General features: G+C 46.5%; 1 protein-coding gene and 2 long non-coding RNA genes across 3 annotated transcripts in view; 2 read left to right on the top strand and 1 right to left on the bottom strand.

The window, feature by feature from the left end:
• LOC138663836 (uncharacterized) overlaps positions 1–19,849 on the bottom strand; it is a 269,115-nt gene that overhangs the window by 151,990 nt on the left and 97,276 nt on the right. The window lies entirely within an intron of this gene.
• LOC138663831 (zinc finger protein 271-like) overlaps positions 1–19,849 on the top strand; it is a 313,366-nt gene that overhangs the window by 122,920 nt on the left and 170,597 nt on the right. The gene's annotated exons all lie outside the window — the stretch shown is intronic.
• On the top strand, positions 3,578–4,450 carry LOC138663834 (uncharacterized). Its single transcript, XR_011318243.1, has 3 exons — positions 3,578–3,682; positions 3,773–3,837; positions 3,968–4,450. It is a non-coding gene; the product is annotated as an uncharacterized lncRNA (long non-coding RNA).

Consider the following 19,849-nt stretch of genomic DNA (forward strand, 5'->3'; position numbering starts at 1 on the left):
GGGCGACAGATCCTTATAAGGTTCCGATCTCCCCAAACCAACAACAGGCGGGAATGTGGAGTGTCGCCTACACGTACCACCTCCTGCGACATGGGAAACCATGCCTGGGCTGATTTTTGGGGCCGACAGGTTCCTTAAAGGGCACAGATCTCCCCGCACCATCAACAGACGAGCACATGGAGTGTCGCCTCCATGTAATCTCTTCTGCAGCCAGGCCTAATGCCGGACAACCAGCCCTGTCCATCCTGGGGGATTAAACCCCTTGGATGTAAAGAGGCACTTTTTTGGCATCTGTGCAGCCCCCACTACATCACCATTGTTAAAGTGGATGATGCAAGGAGGCGGACGGTCTCTCTCCACCTCCCTATGAAAGGGATGGTGGATTCAGGGTTCACCCTTCTATCACTACACCGTCCAAAACCAGCAGCGACAGAAGGAGGACTTACTGTATCCTGACCTCCTGCATACAGCTGCATTACCTGCCTCTCGGCAACTTCTCCGTGTAGGTACTGGGGCTAGAGGACTCTGGGCAGGCGATCCAGGCGGTGCTGGCATTGGGGTTCCATACTGGCAGCAGCGGGGCGAACATCCGGCCTCTTCTGTTCGGCGCCGACCGGCAGCAAAAAATGTAGCCCTGTCCACTATGCAGATCTTGGCGGCCATCTTTCTCTTTCCCCTGCCGCCTCCGGACACACACTGGCATCCGGAAGTGGCTTCCTGGCAAAAGGATCCGGAGGCATTAGCGCTGAGGACAGTGCTAACCACATCATTTTTGGCATCCATGCAGCCCCCACTGCATCACCACTGTTAACCCCTTCCCGACCTGTGACGCCACGTAGGCGTCATGAAAGTCTGTGCCAATCCGACCTGTGACGCCTATGTGGCGTCATGGAGGGATCGCGTCCCTGCAGATTGGTGAAAGAGTCAACTCCAATTTCACCCGATCTGCAGGGACAGGGGGAGTGGTACTTCAACCCAGGGGGGGTGGCTTCACCCCCCCGTGGCTACGATCGCTCTGATTGGCTGTTTCACTTTCAACAGCCAATCAGAGCGATTTGTAATATTTCACCTATGAAAACTGGTGAAATATTACAATCCAGCCATGGCCGATGCTGCAATATCATCGGCCATGGCTGGAAACCCTGATCTGCCACCACCACCGATCTCCTCCCCAGTCCTCCGTCCTGTGCTCTGCTCCCCTCCGTCCTGTCTGCTCCCCCCGTGCTCCGATCCCCCCATGGTCCGATCTCCCCCTTCATACTTACCGAGCCTCCCGGTGTCTGTCCGTCTTCTCCATGGGCGCCACCATCTTCCAAAATGGCGGGCGCATGCACAGTGCGCCCGCCGAATCTGCCGGCTGGCAGATTCGTTCCAGGTACATTTTTATCACTGTGATAGGTTTTATCACAGTGATCAAAATAAAAAAAAATAGTAAATGAACCACCCCCCTTATCACCCCCATAGGTAGGGAAAATAATAAAATAAAGAAAATATATTTTTTATTTTTACACTAGGGTTAGGGTTAGAACTAGGGTTAATGTTAGAATTAGGCTATGTGCACACGGTGCGGATTTGGCTGCGGATCCACAGCGGATTGGCCGCTGTGGATTCGTAGCAGTGTTCCATCAGGTTTACAGTACCATGTAAACCTATGAAAAACTATATCCGCTGTGCCCTTGGTGCGGAAAATACCACGCAGAAACGCTGCGCTGTATTTTCCGCAGCATGTCAATTCTTTGTGCGGATTCCGCAGCGTTTTACACCTGTTCCTCAATAGGAATCCGCAGGTGAAATCCGCACAAAAAACACTGGAAATCCGCGGTAAATCCGCAGGTAAAACGCAGTGCCTTTTACCTGCGGATTTTCAAAAATGGTGCGGAAAAATCTCACACAAATCTGCAACGTCGGCACATAGCCTTAGAGTTAGGGTTGGAAATAGGGTTAAGATTAGGCTTGTGGTTCTGGTTAGGGTTATGGGTGTAGAGGGTAAGACGTGCACTCTCGCTATAGGAGGTGCAGACTGAACATGGAGGGATCCTCCAAAATATCGTCCTGGACAACAACAGTCACACTCAAGAAAGAAGTCTTGAAATTTCTTCGCTCACAATAAAAAACCACGTTTGTTTAGCAAACACCAATTTAAGAGATATCACCGCAGTATTTACAAAGTATTTCAAAGTTTCAGGGTAACGTTTCGACCCGCCGGGTCTTTCTCAAACCCCACTGAAACAAAAACATATACGTCGTCACTTAACATGAAACCAAACCAAAACAACATAAATAACATATACATTTTTACATTTATACAAAAATAAAGAGAGTCCCTAAAATGTTGAAAATTGCGAAATGTCGCCACAGCTGTGGCCACAGCTGTGGACATGGCGACAGAAAAGCAGGAACTAATGAGATCGTGGAAGGTACGATGGTACATAACATCAGGGTTCTAGTCGGACGTACGCTGTCTAGGTAGAAGAGAACTTCTGGGAACTGCGTATATATGTCAAAAAGAGCATACTATGGTAGCGGAATTCCTGGAGGGCAGACATTCTAGTGGAATCCACCATTATTGTTACACGTACATACTGGCCCTGTGTGATAACAATATTACAAAGAAGCAGGATACATGCACAAACAGAATAAAGCAAACATAACCTCAAGATATAACTAAAGAAGATAAACTCCCCAGGTGGTGGATCCTAATAGGAGATGCGGACTGACCTTTAAACAAGTAGAAATCATGAAGGGCACAGATCCCTGGAGAGAAGCAGGAGTCCCATTAGGGGCTATAGGAAAGAAAGCCAGAGGGGTAAGTACATTGGCTAGATAGGTACAAGTCCGGAACAGAAGGAGGAAAACGGGTAGACAAGAATTACCTGGAATGTGGCTGTAGCAGGTGTCTGCAGTGGTGGTGTGTGTGGGACCAGGGGGAGAGGCGTCTTAAGTATCTGGCGGCAGGAAGTGCCGACCAGGGGGTGCGCAAGTGCAATAGCGCTGTAGTGGGTGCGAGGTATGGAGCGCACAGGGCCGGGGAGCATGCGCAGTAGCGCTATGGTGATGGAGAGGTGTGGAACGCACAGTGCCTGGATGCCGAGTAGGGAGGAACGCTCCGTTCAGAGCGATGGGCGGCAGTACAGGAGAAAGGCGACTGCGCAGGCGCACAGAGTGGCAGTAAGGATAGGGCGCAGATAGCTAAAACCACAGCGTTTTTGGTGGTGGTAAAGGCTAAAGAATAATTCCTGTTGGGGCAGCAAGTAGGGAATTCCTCCCCTCCTTTTATCTCTATCTACTCCCTGCCCCCTCCATATTCCCATTATAGTCTGTTTCCCCTTCTCCTTTTTTATCTCTATACTTGCTGCCCCAACAGGAATTATTCTTTAGCCTTTACCACCACCAAAAACGCCTTTCTCCTGTACTGCCGCCCATCGCTCTGAACGGAGCGTTCCTCCCTACTGCGCGTGCGTGACTCGGCATCCAGGCACTGTGCGTTCCACACCTCTCCATCACCATAGCGCTACTGCGCATGCTCCCCGGCCCTGTGCGCTCCATACCTCGCACCCACTACAGCGCTATTGCGCTTGCGCACCCCCTGGTCGGCACTTCCTGCCGCCAGATACATAAGACGCCTCTCCCCCTGGTCCCACACACACCACCACCGCAGACACCTGCTACAGCCACATTCCAGGTAATTCTTGTCTACCCGTTTTCCTCCTTCTGTTCCGGACTTGTACCTATCTAGCCAATGTACTTACCCCTCTGGCTTTCTTTCCTATAGCCCCTAATGGGACTCCTGCTTCTCTCCAGGGATCTGTGCCCTTCATGATTTCTACTTGTTTAAAGGTCAGTCCGCATCTCCTATTAGGATCCACCACCTGGGGAGTTTATCTTCTTTAGTTATATCTTGAGGTTATGTTTGCTTTATTCTGTTTGTGCATGTATCCTGCTTCTTTGTAATATTGTTATCACACAGGGCCAGTATGAACGTGTAACAATAATGGTGGATTCCACTAGAATGTCTGCCCTCCAGGAATTCCGCTACCAAAGTATGCTCTTTTTGACATATATACGCAGTTCCCAGAAGTTCTCTTCTACCTAGACAGCGTACGTCTGACTAGAACCCTGATGTTATGTACCATCGTAGCTTCCACGATCTCATTAGTTCCTGCTTTTCTGTCGCCATGTCCACAGCTGTGGCCACAGCTGTGGCGACATTTCGCAATTTTCAACATTTTAGGGACTCTCTTTATTTTTGTATAAATGTAAAAATGTATATGTTATTTATGTTGTTTTGGTTTGGTTTCATGTTAAGTGACGACGTATATGTTTTTGTTTCAGTGGGGTTTGAGAAAGACCCGGCGGGTCGAAACGTTACCCTGAAACTTTGAAATACTTTGTAAATACTGCGGTGATATCTCTTAAATTGGTGTTCGCTCACAATAAAAAACCACGTTTGTTTGGCAAAGAAATTTCAAGACTTCTTTCTTGAGTGTGACTGTTGTTGTCCAGGGTTATGGGTGTGTTGGGGTTAAAGTTGTGGTTAGGGTTGGGATTAGGGTTAGGGGTGTGTTGGGGTTAGGGTTGTGGTTAGGGGTGTGGTGGGGTTAGGGTTGTGAATAGGGTTATGGCTAGAGTCGGGATTAGGGTTAGGGGTGTGTTGGGGTTAGTGTTGGAGTTAGAATTGAGGGGTTTCCACTGTTTAGGCACATCAGGGGTCTCCAAACGCAACATGGTGCCACCATTGATTCCAGCCAATCTTGCGTTCAAAAAGTCAAATGGTGCTCCCTCCCTTCCGAGCCCTGACGTGCGCCCAAACAGTTGTTTACCCACACATATAGGGTAATCAGCATACTCAGGGCAAACTGGGCAACAACTATTGTGGTCCAAGTTCTCCTGTTACCCTTGCAAAAATAAAAAATTGGTTACTAAAACATAATTTTTGAGGAAAGAAAAATGATTTTTTATTTTCACAGCTCTGCGTTATAAACTTCTGTGATGCACTTGTGGGTTCAAAGTGGTCACCGCACATCTAGATAAGTTCCATTGGAGGTCTAATTTCCAAAATGGGGTCACATGTAGGGGAGCTCCAATGTTTAGGCACACAAGGGCTCTCCAAACGCGACATGGTGTCCGCTAAAGATTGGAGCCAATTTTTCATTGAAAAAGTCAAATGGCGCTCCTTCCCTTCCGAGCCCTGTCGTGCGCCCAAACAGTGGTTCCCCACTTATGGGGTATCGGCGTACTCAGGACAAATTGTACAAAAACTTTTGGGGTCCAGTTTCTCTTTTTACTCTTGGGAAAATAAAAAATTTGTTGCTAAACCGTAATTTTTGCGACTAAAAAGTTAAATGTTTATTTTTTCCTTCCATGTTTCTTCTGCTGCTGTGAAGCACCTGAAGGGTTAATAAACTTTTTGAATGTGGTTTTGAGCACCTTGAGGGGTGCAGTTTTTAGAATGGTGTCAGTTTGGGGTGTTTTCAGCCATATAGACCCCTCAAAATCACTTCAAATGTGATGTGGTCTCTAAAAAAAAAAAAAATGGTGTTGTAAAAATGAGAAATCTCTGTTTAAATTTTAACCCTTAGGCTATGTGCACACGTAGGAAATGTGGTGCAGAATTTTCTGCACTAAATCTGCGTCTGCAGATTTGATGCAGTTTCTGTGCAGTTTCTATGCAGCTTCTGTGCAGTTTCTATGCAGTTTCTGTGCAGTTTCTGTGCAGTACGTCAATCTTTGTGAAAAAAAAAGCTGTGCACATGGTGCAGAAAAATCTGCTGCAGAAACGCTGCAGAACTGCACAAAAGAAGTGACGTGCACTTCTTTGAAATCTGCAGCGTTTCTGCGCAGATTTTTCTGCACCATGTGCACAGCTTTTTTTTCACATTGATTTACATTGTACTGTAAATCACAGTGCAGTTCTGCAGCGTTTCTGCAGCAGAAAAATCTGCAGTTCTGCACCAATTCTGCACTAAATCTGCATCGTGTGCACATACCCTTATAACTTCCTAGCAAAAAAATTTTTGTTTCCAAAATTGTGCTGATGTAAAGTAGACATGTGGGTAATGTTATTTATTAACTATTTTGGGTCACATAACTCTCTCATTTAACAGAATAAAAATAAAAAATTTGAAAATTGCAAAATTTTCAAAATTTTTGCCAAATTTCCATTTTTTTTCACAAATAAACGCAAAAATTATCGACCTAAATTTACCACTACCATGAAGCCCAATATGTCACGAAAAAACAATCTCAGAACCGCTAGGATTCGTTGAAGCGTTCCTGAGTTATTACCTCATAAAGGTACACTGGTCAGAATTGCAAGAAATGGCCAGTTCATTATAATAATAATAATAATAATTTTTATTTATATAGCGCCAACAAATTTCGCAGCACTTTACAATAAGTGGGGACATGTACAGACAATAAATTCAGTACAAGTTAAGACAATTTAAACAGTGACATTAGGGATAAGGTCCCTGCTCGCAAGCTTACAATCTACAAGGAAATGGGGGGACACAATAGGTGAAAAGTGCTTGTTATTTCAGGCCTGGCAATTATAATAAATAGGGATTTTCATATAAAGCTGCATGATCCGGTCATCAGCCCGTGTGTTTAAGTGCAATAGTCAAGTATCAAGTGCAGTTATCATGTGCATGGAGGGTGTGGAGACAGATGAATAGTAGGGTGCAGATTCACATGCAGATAATATTTGGAAGGAGGGAACAGGACAAAGTAAGTTTACTGAGTAGTTGATGTGGTAGGCTTGTTTGAAGAGATGGGTTTTTAAAGCGCGCTTGAATAGGTTGGGGCTAGGTATCAGTCTGATCGTCTGGGGAAGTGCATTAAGGTCAAAATAGGCTGGGTCATGAAGGGGTTAAAGTGGATTATGCAAGGAGGCGGACGGTCTCTCTCCACCTCCCTATGAAAGGGATGGTAGATTGAGGGTTCACCCTTTATCCCTGCACCGTCCAAAACCAGCAGCGACAGAAGGAGGACTTGCTGTATCCTGACCAGCTGCATACTGCTGTGTTACCTGCCACCCGGCATCTTCTTCGTGTAGGTGCTGGGGCTGGAGGGCTCTGAGCAGGCAGTCCGGGGTGGCACTGGCATTGGGGTTCCATACTGGCAGCAGGGGGGGGAACATCTGCCCTCTTCTGTAGCCCCACCCACTATGCAGATCTTGGCAGCCATCTTACTCTTTTCCCTGCCGCCTCCAGACACACACTGGCATCTGGAAGTGACTTCCTGCCACACTTCAAAGAAGAGACAGGGGACACAGGATCTGGGTAAGGGAGTGCTGCACTATCACTCTCCCGCACCTCTGCTGTACCCCATACTCTGTAGGAATCCTTTTAAAGGGGCACATAAAGGGGTACATCATGTCCCAGCCTAAGGCATCAAAGAAAACTGATAAGACTATTACAGTCTCAGAGGAGCCGACTATTAGAGATGTTATTACGCTGATCTCCTCGTGTCAGCAATCCCTGAATTCCCTGGCCCTGCAGATGCAGGAGGTTAAAGGGGACACGGCACAGATTAATGCAGCCCTGCAAAAGATGGACAAACGTATGGGAGCGGTGGAAGAGAGGGTGAGCACGGCAGAAGACCACATAGTTAAATTACAAAAAGCTGAGAAGAAATTTGCCCAAGCAATAGCCGAGCTCGCTGCCAAAAATGAGGATCTGGAAAATAGATCCAGAAGGAATAATATACGTATTGTAGGGCTGCCTGAAAAGACTGAGGGGAGAAACCCCACAGAGTTTGTTGAAAATCGGCTGCTGGAGAAAATTGGGAGCACAGTACTGACAAAAGTTTTTCTGTTGAAAGGGCTCATAGGGTCGCGCCGCAGCCCCCTGCCCCAGGAGCGAATCCCCGTACCATGCTTGCCAAAATACTGAACTACAGGGACAGAGACATTATCCTCAGAAAGGCTAGAGAGATGGAGGATCTGATGGCTGGAGGTAAAAAAAAAATCGCCATTTACCTGGATTATTCCGCTGCGGTTCAGAAGCAGCGGATGAAATTTACTGGGGTCAAGCGACGACTGAGGGAGCTGGGAGTGCAGTACTCAGTGATGTTCCCCGCAAAGTTGAGACTGGTGGTTTTTAATAAGACCCACTTTTTTCTGACACCAGAGGACGCTACCCAGTGGATTGATACTAACGAGAAAAAACTTAAGGGAAAGGGCGACTGACATTTCGGCGAGATCCGGATGGGAATTGTTTTCTCTGTCGCTGGAAGAGGGATCTGTGCTTGTTAGCATTGATTAAAGAGTTGAGCAACTGCTGAGGGTTTTGCTGGGCCATATTGAGTGATTGGCCGGAGGGGACAGTACCGTCTACTAAGTATGGGGGAGGAGGGCTATGTCGGGTACTGTAAATTGGTTTGGTACTTTTTCTAAATGTTTATATAAGTTGGAATGTTAGGATAAAATAAAACAAAAGTTGTGGGAAATTCTGATTGTTATGGCAGCGGGACACGAATGGAGAGGGTTAAGTAAGGGAGAGTGTTTGCAGTGGGCAGTGGAGCCCCATTCTTGATGAGAGGAAGAATGCGTTACATTGGGTGGGTTAGGGGGGTAAGTTGGGAATGAGCAGTGGGGGTGGGAGGGATTGGAGAGCTCATACTTGGGGAACTGGATACTATAAAGGATGATGAGCCTCATTATGGGGGATCGCATTAAAATATTGAGTTGGAATGTTAGAGGTTTGGCGGATAAAACCAGGAGGGCGGCAAGTCTGCAGTATGTTCGAGAACAGAGAGTCTTCATGATATGTCTGCTGGAGACACATTTAGTGTGGGAAAAGGTGGATGTATTGAATAGGCGCTGGATACAGAGGGCGTATCATTCTACTTTCTCTACGTACTCTAGGGGTGTGTCGGTGCTAGTACCTGTGGGGGTGCAGTATGAAGAGGTAATGGTACAGGAGGATGTGGATGGTCAGTATGTGGTGGTGAAATGTAAAATAAATGGAGTGTTGATGTGTATAGCGGCAATGTATATTCTGCCACCATACTCAAGCAAGAAAATAAGAGGTACTGGAGAGGGTGGAACGATGGGGTCCGTTACCGTTTCTAATTATTGGTGATCTTAATATATGTGATGACTTTTGGGATAAAAATAAAATCTCCCAGAATAGGACAGTGGGACACATTACTACGTTTGGGACCTATGTTCGAGAAGTAGGAATGATTGATCTATGGAGAGTGAGACATGTTGAGGAAAGGGGGTATTCATGTTATTCACCAGCTCATGGTACTTTGTCCAGGATTGATTTGGCGCTGGGTAATCGTTTGTTGGATACGATGGTAGGGGATGTGAGATATTTGCCTAGGGCTCTCTCAGACCATAGTCCAGTTGAAGTGGAGTTTCGACCGTTGGGGACACGGACCGGGAGCAGGAGAGAGTGGAAAATTCACCCTAATTGGCTGCACAGTATAGATTTGGAAAAGATAAAACAGGAGTTGGCAGAATTTTTTGAGATAAATGAGGGAAGTGTAGATGCTCTTACTGTGTGGGAAGCCATGAAGGCGTATGTAAGAGGGCTGCTGTTTAGGGATATTAGCAGATGTAAGCAGAAATCAAGAGAGGTTAGCGATTAATGGGTGGAGAATAGCTGAGGACGAGATGGTAATACTGGGTACTCCGGAGGATGGGAGGAGGTTAAAGGCAGCTCAAAGTCAGCTGGAAGAGGTTATTCATGAATCTGCAACTCAAATCCGATAACTGTGGCCAGAGAGTTATTGCATCTTTAGACGCCCATAAGGCGTTCGATAGTGTGGAGTGGGGGTATCTCTGGCAGGTGTTGCGGAGTATGGGGTTTGGCCCGCAGATTGTATCTTGGATTCGGCTGATGTACTCGATGCCGATGGCCAGGGTCAGGGTGAACAGGGAGTTATCACGGACCATACAATTAGCTAGAGGGATGAGGCAGGGATGTCCGCTCTCTCCTCTTTTGTTTGCTCTGGCTGTGGAACCACTGGCTGCTTAGCTTCAACGGTCTGATGAGGTGTCTGGGTTTAAATATGGGATGACTGAAGAAAGGGTGGCGTTGTATGCGGATGACATTCTGCTATTTCTGGCTGACCTGGTTACTTCCTTGGAGGGAGCCATTGGGATTATTGAACGATTCGGCTCGGTGTCGGGACTTTACGATAAACTGGAGTAAGTCTATCTTGTTTAAGGTAGATGACGCTGGGGAGGAGGGAAGTGAGCCGCTGGAGGGTGGGCGCCTGAAGGTGGTAAGCCAATTTAAATATCTTGGGATATGGGTATCTATGCCTGTTATGGATTACATACATGGGAACCTGACTCAGATCTTAGGCGTTCTTAAGGCAAAAGTGGATGCTTGGCTTAAGCTGCATTTATCTGTGGTAGGTAGGGTGAATCTTATCAAAATGATTTTGATGCCGAAAATACTTTATATTCTTCATAATGCGCCAGTGTGGATACCGCTCGGGAAATTTGGGCAAATTAACTCACTGTTTAGCAATTTGATATGGGGGAGACAGCATCCGCGTATCAAACTGGAAACACTTCAGCGACCCAAGGAAGATGGGGGGCTGGCACTGCCTAACCCTGAAATATATTTTCTTGCAGCCCAAAGTCAGCATCTAAAGGGCTGGGCGCATGAAAGGTCGTCTGGGGCGGTACAGCAATTGATGGAAAAGGTGACAAAAAGAAGGCCAGTAAGTACAATGTCTGGAGGATGGATCCCTGGGGGCTCTGGGGAAATTATACCCGACTGTGTTGTTGATATGTAAGCTGAGGGGTAGGCTGAAATATATACGTGGGATTACGGGCTTGACCAGATTCTCCCCGCTATGGCATAACAATAATTTACAGGAGTTTGGGGCATTGGGGGTACTAACCGTATGGCAGGTGAAAGGGATTCAGTATGTGTATCAGATAATTGAGCGCGAGGAGTTGAAATCCTCTTCCCAATTGCAGGCGGAGTTTGGTCTCGGGCCTACGGGGGAATATCAGTATTTGCGGATGAGGCATGCTTTTGGAGCTCAGAATAGAGACGGAGGTATTAGAGTTCAAAGGGATATAGTCAGAGGTGTAGCTAGGGTTTTGGTTCAGGGGGGGCGAAGCTTCTGAGTGGGCCCCTAACCAGGTAACTTTGATTATAACTGGGTGACGTGCCCTAATAGTGGAGGAGAACTTCAGCAGATGACCGCGCTGTTACTGAAGATAATCTCTATAAAGACCAACATGGATATTACCGCCATATGGTCAGTAGTAGATACCAGTCCTACAGAACATATAAGAGATCACAGCACAGTTACAGATAATCTCTTACCGCTGAAGTCCTTTATGATGGAATCGTTCACTTTTCATGTCTTTTCCATCTGGCCCAGACCGACATGACAACTTCTTCCAGCCAGGACTCATCTGCAGAGAAAACAACAAAGACACATTTCACTTCTAATATTCCAGTCCCATCACCATCTATTCCCAACTTGCACAAACTCCTCATCCTGCTGATACCCCAATACTGAGCCACTGCTGCCGTATGTGTCCCTATTACTACACCTGATATCCCAATACTGAGCCGCTACTGCCGTATGTGTCCCTATTACTACACCTGATACCCCAATACTGAGCATCTGCTGCCGTATGTGTCCTTATTACTGCTCCTGATACCCCAATACTGAGCCGCTGCTGCCGTATGTGTCCCTATTACTGCACCTGATACCCCAATACTGAGCCTCTGCTGCTGTATGTGTCCTTATTACTGCTCCTGATACCCCAATACTGAGCCGCTGCTGCCGTATGTGTCCCTATTACTACACCTGACACCCCAATACTGAGCCGCTGCTGCCGTATGTGTCCCTATTACTGCACCTGATACCCCAATACTGAGCCTCTGCTGCCGTATGTGTCCTTATTACTGCTCCTGATACCCCAATACTGAGCCGCTGCTGCCATATGTGTCCCTATTACTGCACCTGATACCCCAATACTGAGCCGCTGCTGCCGTATGTGTCCCTATTACTACACCTGATACCCCAATACTGAGCCTCTGCTGCCGTATGTGTCCCTATTACTCCACCTGATACCCCAATACTGAGCCGCTGCTGCCATGTGTCCCTATTACTGCCCCTGATACCCCAATACTGAGCCGCTGCTGCCGTATGTGTCCCTATTGCTCCACCTGATACCCCAATACTGAGCCGCTGCTGCCGTATGTGTCCCTATTACTGCACCTGCTGTGTGGTTCTCTGTACCCTCTAAAGTAATGCCGGGTGCAAGTGCCCTAGAAATTAGTGCCCACATTTTGCCCCCTAGAAAGTAATATTGCCCTGTGTGCCCCTTTGATAGTCACAGTAACCTGAGTTCCCCTATAACAATAAGTGCCCACTTTACATTTAATAATAATGTCCTCAGTCTCCCCCCTGAACAGCTCCCCTATACACAGTATAATGCCCCCTAACTGTATAGTACCACCCACACAGTATACGGACCCCTTATTAGCCTCCAAACTGTTTGATGGCTCCAACACTATATGATGGCCCCCTCACTGTAATCCCCACACTGTATGATGCCCCTTCACTGTGTGATGGCCCCATAGATAACCTCCATATAGTATAATGTGCCAGATAGTCCTCAATATAGTACAAGGCAGCACCCCATAGACAGACCCTGTAGTATAAGGCAGCACCCCATAGACAGCCCTTGTAGTATAAGACAGTACCCCCATAGGCAGACCCTTTAGTATAAGACAGTACCCCATAGGCAGACCCTGTAGTATAAGGCAGCACCCCATAGGCAGCCCTTGTAGTATAAGACAGTACCCCCATAGGCAGACCCTGTAGTATTAAGCAGCACCCCCATAGGCAGATCCTGTATATAAGGCAGCATCCCCCAGAGGCAGATACTGTATATAAGGCAGCACCCTCCCCAATAGGCAGATCCTGTATGTAAGGCTTCACCCCCCCCCCCAAATAGGTAGATCCTGTAAATAAGGCAGCACTCCCCCCCCAATAGGCAGATCCTATAAATAAGGCAGCACTCCCCCCCCCCAATAGGCAGATCCTGTAAATAAGGCAGCACTCCCCCCTAAATAGGCAGATCCTATAAATAAGGCAGCACTCCCCCCCAATAGGCAGATCCTGTAAATAAGGCAGCACTCCACCTCCTCAATAGGCAGATCCTGTAAATAAGGCAGCACTCCCCCCTAAATAGGCAGATCCTATAAATAAGGCAGCACTCCCTCCCCAATAGGCAGATCCTGTAAATAAGGTAGCACTCCCCCCCAATAGGCAGATCCTGTAAATAAGGCAGCACTCCCCCCCCCAATAGGCAGATCCTGTAAATAAGGCAGCACTCCCCCTCCCAAATAGGCAGACCCTGTAAATAAGGCAGCACTCCACCCCCCAATAGGTAGATCCTGTAAATAAGGCAGCACTCCCCCCCAATAGGCAGATCCTGTAAATAAGGCAGCACTCCCCCCCCCCTCCCAATAGGTAGATCCTGTAAATAAGGCAGCACTCCCCCCAAATAGGTAGATCCTGTAAATAAGGCAGCACTTCCCCCTAAATAGGCAGATCATGTATATAAGGCAGCGCCCCCCAATAGGCAGATGCTATAAATAAGGCAGCACTCCCCCCCCTAAATAGGCAGATCCTATAAATAAGGCAGCACTCCCCCCCAATAGGCAGATCCTGTAAATAAGGCAGCACTCCACCCCCCCAATAGGCAGATCCTGTAAATAAGGCAGCACTCCCCCCAATAGGCAGATCCTGTAAATAAGGCAGCACTCCACCCCCCCAATAGGCAGATCCTGTAAATAAGGCAGCACTCCCCCCCAATAGGCAGATCCTGTAAATAAGGCAGCACTCCCCCCCCCCAATAGGCAGATCCTATAAATAAGGCGGCACTCCCCCCTAAATAGGCAGATCCTGTAAATAAGGCAGCACTCCCCCCCAATAGGCAGATCCTGTAAATAAGGCAGCACTCCCCCCCAATAGGCAGATCCTGTAAATAAGGCAGCACTCCCCCCCAATAGGCAGATCCTGTAAATAAGGCAGCACTCCCCCCTAAATAGGCAGATCCTGTAAATAAGGCAGCACTCCCCCCCAATAGGCAGATCCTGTAAATAAGGCAGCACTCCCCCCCAATAGGCAGATCCTGTAAATAAGGCAGCACTCCCCCCCCAAATAGGCAGATCCTGTAAATAAGGCAGCACTCCCCCCCCTAAATAGGCAGATCCTGTAAATAAGGCAGCACTCCCCCCCCAATAGGCAGATCCTGTAAATAAGGCAGCACTCCCCCCCAATAGGCAGATCCTGTAAATAAGGCAGCACTCCCCCCCCAAATAGGCAGATCCTGTAAATAAGGCAGCACTCCCCCCCCCCCCCAAATAGGCAGATCCTGTAAATAAGGCAGCACTCCCCCCAAATAGGTAGATCCTGTAAATAAGGCAGCACTTCCCCCTAAATAGGCAGATCATGTATATAAGGCAGCGCCCCCCAATAGGCAGATGCTATAAATAAGGCAGCACTCCCCCCCTAAATAGGCAGATCCTATAAATAAGGCAGCACTCCCCCCCAATAGGCAGATCCTGTAAATAAGGCAGCACTCCACCCCCCCAATAGGCAGATCCTGTAAATAAGGCAGCACTCCCCCCAATAGGCAGATCCTGTAAATAAGGCAGCACTCCACCCCCCCAATAGGCAGATCCTGTAAATAAGGCAGCACTCCCCCCCAATAGGCAGATCCTGTAAATAAGGCAGCACTCCCCCCCCCCCCCCAATAGGCAGATCCTATAAATAAGGCAGCACTCCCCCCTAAATAGGCAGATCCTGTAAATAAGGCAGCACTCCCCCCCAATAGGCAGATCCTGTAAATAAGGCAGCACTCCCCCCCAATAGGCAAATCCTGTAAATAAGGCAGCACTCCCCCCCCCAAATAGGCAGATCCTGTAAATAAGGCAGCACTCCCCCCTAAATAGGCAGATCCTGTAAATAAGGCAGCACTCCCCCCCCAATAGGCAGATCCTGTAAATAAGGCAGCACTCCCCCCCAATAGGCAGATCCTGTAAATAAGGCAGCACTCCCCCCCCCAAATAGGCAGATCCTGTAAATAAGGCAGCACTCCCCCCCCTAAATAGGCAGATCCTGTAAATAAGGCAGCACTCCCCCCCAATAGGCAGATCCTGTAAATAAGGCAGCACTCCCCCCCAATAGGCAGATCCTGTAAATAAGGCAGCACTCCCCCCCCAAATAGGCAGATCCTGTAAATAAGGCAGCACTCCCCCCCCCCCAAATAGGCAGATCCTGTAAATAAGGCAGCACTCCCCCCCCCCCCAAATAGGCAGATCATGCAAATAAGGCAGCACTCCCCCCCCCAAATAGGCAGATCCTGTAAATAAGGCAGCACCCCCCCATAGGCAGATCCTATAAACAAATACTCACCTCTCTTCCTCCTTGTTCCAGCGGCGCTCCCTGCTCCCGCTCATCCACTGACAGCGGGCGCAGGGCGGTGATGTCATCGCGCCCGCTGTCAGTGTGGGGGATGATGGGAGAAGGAGCGCAGCACTCCTTCCCTCATCAATGCGGTGAGCTGTATCGGCTAGATGCCGATACAGCTCACCATGCGATGACAGGTGGGGGGCCCACTGCCCAGGGGCCCTATAGCGGCAGAGCAGGGAGATCGATTCTTCCTGCCCTGTCACAGAATGTAACTGCATCGGCGCGCTGTGTGCGCCGATGCAGTTACAGTAGCGTAGCTCCGGGTGGGCCCCCTCAGAGCGCGGGGCCCGGGGCGATGGCCCCCTCTGCCCCCCCGGTAGCTACGCTACTGGATATAGTGCTAGAATATGTGTGTAATGAAGGGATTACTAGGGGGGTTATTTCTACTCTGTATAAAGATCTGTTATATACTTTCCTATTAGGGTTTCCAATAATGGCGAGCGCTAAGTAGGAGAGGGATCTGGGTCCAATGGAGAATGAGACTTGGAAGTCGGTGCTAGAATGGGTCCCACGGCTGTCACTAAGCGATCCGTATAGGCTGTCACAGCTTTATGTAATACACAGGGTTTATAGGTCTCCGAAAGTGTTATATAAGGCAGGTTTGCGTGATGATTCTGAGTGCCCGAGGTCTAAATCTACAGATGCTGATATTTTTCATATGATGTGGACGTGTCCGAGGCTGGCTGCTTTTTGGTTGGTAGTTTTGAGTCGTATAGAAGGTGCGTATGGATGCACGGTGCCAAGGGATCCAGTGGTGTGCTTGTTGGGGTGTGTGGATGAGATTGGAGTGGATAACAACCTGAAGATAGCTATTGCCAGATTGCTGTACATGGCCAGGAAGGTAATAGCGCGAAATTGGATCAGGGAAGAACCGCCTTCAAGAAGAGAATTCCTTCAGTATGTGAAGCAAGGCCTGGCACTGGAAAAGGGGTTTTATAAGAAAAGAGGGAAAATTGAAATGTTCAATAAATTATGGTCTCCGTGGATTGCCATGGGATAGGGGTATTATAGAAATTGAGTGAATTAAAGTCCCAAATTGATGACAATGTGACATGTGGTTTACAATCTTAACGGAGGGATTAGTCATTCTATAATTTTAATGATGGAGTTGTTAAGCAAGGTGAGCTGTCTTGTTAGGAGGGGGCGGGGGATGTTGGGATTGAGGGGGGTTGTTTGAGGGGAAAAAAATTGTATTGAAAACAAGAGATGTAACATGACAATGATATTGTTATTCTTAATAAAAATCTATTTGAATTAAAAAAGACTATTAGTCTTTGACACTTCATGTAATTCCTGCCAGTCTGCATTTCCTAAAGCTGAGAGTTCGACGCTCTGCAAATCCTGTGACCTGCAAATACATTCATGAGCCCCCCGCTGCCACTGAGCCCAGTGTACTTAGTCCCCCTGAGTGGTTTTCGTCACTGTTGCAATCCATGACTTCTCTGGCCAAAGCAATTAAATCCTTCTGTGGATCGTGGTGTTCGCATAACTGACGTAGCCGTCAGCTAGAAGCAAGTACTCTAGAAACGTACAGGCATCTAGAAAATAGATCCGTAGCACGTCACCTGAGCAGTCACATGCCTTGGTGTCCGTGAGCTCCGTTTCTAGCTCTTCCTCTCCAGAGGTTTGTAGGGATCATGATTGTATGAATCGGACATCTCTTTAGATTCGGATTTGCCAGATTTTCTGAAAACGGGGGATTCACTGGTTGAGGCTGTCAACTCTGTGCCGGATCATGCTGTGTCCTTCAAGAGGAATAAACGCCCTCATAGAGCATTTGCTATTCACCTGGAGATTCGGGCTATAGTTAATCAGCACAGGGAGTGACCGGAACGCGTTGCCGTAATCTGTGCAATCACTTATCCTGTCCGCCATCTGTAAGGATTATCCTGTTTTATGATTACGTTGGATCAATAAAGAATTTTTTACCATTTTACTGAAGCTGGAGTATTTACATGGATTGATTTGCTGCTGCTTGGAGTCCCGGGTCAGGACAAACTCTCGTGCTCCACATCTGATGGTCTGGTTGGTGAGCTGGCTGCGGCTTTTTTTAGCCATTTTTTCCTGCTTTGTGTTTGACTTTGCCGAGGTCTCCTAACCATTATCCTGCAGTTCTAATAAATGGTGGACTATAAGTGTATTGCTTTAGTTTATTGTATTTTGTTTCCTGCACAACCACAATTCAGTCTCAGGATAGATTGGCTAAAGTGGCGCAGGTGTTCAGAGACACAGGAGTGGAATTGGTGGGGAATTGTGATTTCACCACACATCTAAATGAAGCCGAGAGACTCATGAAAAGTGAAACGAAATTATGGTGGAATCACACCACTCTCCAAAACTATGTGGCAAAGGAGATGGTTCCAAGAGGCTTAAGGATTAAGAAAGTTTCCACAACCCTTTATTCAGATGAATTTAAAAGGGAATGGAACCAAATCCTCACCAATTGCTCTCTGAATTTAATGAGACTAATTATAAAAAATGAAGAAATAAAATTGGAAGAAACGAAGAGAAATGTAGAAAAAATAAAAATCACTTTGGAAGAGTATAAATCATTACCGCATTATGAACAGTCGGTTAAGCAAATGCAGGAAAATGTATGCACTCTTGAGGATGAAATAATGAGCCGAAAAAGATGTAAATTTGAGAGGGATCTTAACGATTATTCCACCGACAGTGTGTATGAATGGGGACAATGGGAAAGTACATACAAGTCACCCAAATCGATTTTGAAAAACAGCCAAGCTCGACAAAAATCAACCAACAGACCTCAGGTGGTTTTTTCTTCCACTGAACCTGAGTCTTCTGATACGAACGCCAGTACATCAGATGTTTCCATGGTTAGCAACATACAAACTAATAAGAAGAAATATGAAAAAACAGAAAAGACGAGGCGGGAGGAAGCACAAAAAATCATTCAGGAATAATGACCTGACACAGAAAGAAGTACAACAAATAGAAAAAAGTAATGTGGTCAATTTGTCATCCCATACACTAACGCAGGATCAATTGGATGTATTAGCACTGGGACTGAATTTTGTGCCAGAAACTAATTTCAATATTTTTATGACAATTTTGGACATAAATAAATTTGTGAGAGATCTCACTATCAAAAAACACTTTTTTTTCGGAAGAGGCATTAACACACACACACATAATGTGGTATTGGAAAATAATGAATTTGAGAATTTAGATTTCAAAGAACAGGTTGCTCTAAATTGTTTGCTGAAATTGTCGAAAGAACAACAAGGGGAGTTACTGGAGGGATTAGTGAATATTTCGGAGAAATTTAAAACAAAAAATCCCTATTTTTATCCCTTACAAACAAGGGCTGAATGCATGGATAGGTTCCAAGAACTCATTGAAAAAGTTTTAAAAACATTGCAGGAAGATTGGAACTATAAACAAACTCGAAAAAATCTAACTCAGCAGCATTGGAAGAACTGAAACAGTTAAAAAACATAATCAAAAAAAGTGACAAAGGTGGTACCATCATTGTGATGAATGAAAAAGACTACAGAAATAAAATGTGTGAACTGTTATCGGATACAACCACATATGAAAAATTGGGAAGAAATCCAACCAAAGAATTTAATGAGGAGATTGCAAAGATTATTGAAGAAGGTTTAAATTTGGCAGTCATTAATAAGAGACAAGCTGACTATTTGCTTGTACAATCTCCAAAATTACCTATCATGTACGGGTTGCCTAAGATGCATAAGGGTGACGTCTTTCCAGCAATGCGTCCTATTGTATCCGGTATCGGATCTATGTCGCAACACCTGTGTGAGTGGGTTGACTCGTTGCTGCAACCTATAGTCATGAAAATGCCGGGGTATATTAAGGACTCAAGAGAGGTGTTAAAAATACTCACGAACTGGACTTGGAAACAAAATTATGCCTGGCTTAGCTGTGACGTTGTGTCTTTGTACACAAATATACCTCACGATGTAGCAATGAGAGCATTACAGATCCATTTAACGGATTATGGACATTATTCACAGGATTTAATTAATTTTGCTTTGCAGGTTATATTTTTTCTTATGAGGCATAATGTCTTTTCATTTGGGGATGAAATATTTGTTCAAAAGTCAGGAGTTCCTATGGGGGCCAAATATTCACTGTCCCTAGCCAATTTGACTATGGCTCATTGGGAACAACAGTATGTATATTCACCAGATAACCTCTTCATTGATCACATCTCCTGGTATGGCAGATACATCGATGACACCCTCATTATTTGGGGGGGCGATGTGTCTGCTATACCGGGATTTGTTGACTACAACAATATGAATGACTTTGGTATTAGGTTTACCTATGTTTATGACCAAAATAATATTTCTTCTCTTGATTTGAATTTATATGGTATAGCTGATGA

This window comes from Ranitomeya imitator, chromosome 2, assembly GCF_032444005.1.
Source record: "Ranitomeya imitator isolate aRanImi1 chromosome 2, aRanImi1.pri, whole genome shotgun sequence".
Classification (NCBI taxonomy): domain Eukaryota; kingdom Metazoa; phylum Chordata; class Amphibia; order Anura; family Dendrobatidae; genus Ranitomeya; species Ranitomeya imitator.